Source organism: Penaeus monodon, chromosome 27, assembly GCF_015228065.2.
Source record: "Penaeus monodon isolate SGIC_2016 chromosome 27, NSTDA_Pmon_1, whole genome shotgun sequence".
NCBI classification, from domain to species: domain Eukaryota; kingdom Metazoa; phylum Arthropoda; class Malacostraca; order Decapoda; family Penaeidae; genus Penaeus; species Penaeus monodon.
Genome location: NC_051412.1, coordinates 14,125,036 through 14,125,447, shown reverse-complemented (window position 1 = coordinate 14,125,447; position 412 = coordinate 14,125,036).

Genomic DNA, 412 nt, shown 5'->3' with positions numbered 1-412 from the left:
CTCTATCATCATTAGATGAAACCGTTCAAAGATAAACAGAAAATGCTTCACCATTAACAGTAACCAGGAATTCTTCGATTAAAGCATAGAAGGAAATAAATCTATATTACATATGCTTCTGGTAATGAACAGAACAGTAAAGCACAAAAACGACATTAAGCAACTGAGGTTCATCGACAGGTGAGGGTATATATACGCGGGACAAACTCAGGTAGGCATGCACACTCTCCCTCACCCATACGGGAACATCACATCACCCTTATCTCTCTCTCCAGGTAGGTAATTAGATATTTGCACTTCATAGTACTTTTGTAATACTCGAAATTGTCTATATATCATTTTTTTTGTTCTGTACTTCTAGAGTTCATGAAGGTTGAATACAAAATATGTCTTTGGTCGATTATGAAGCCTG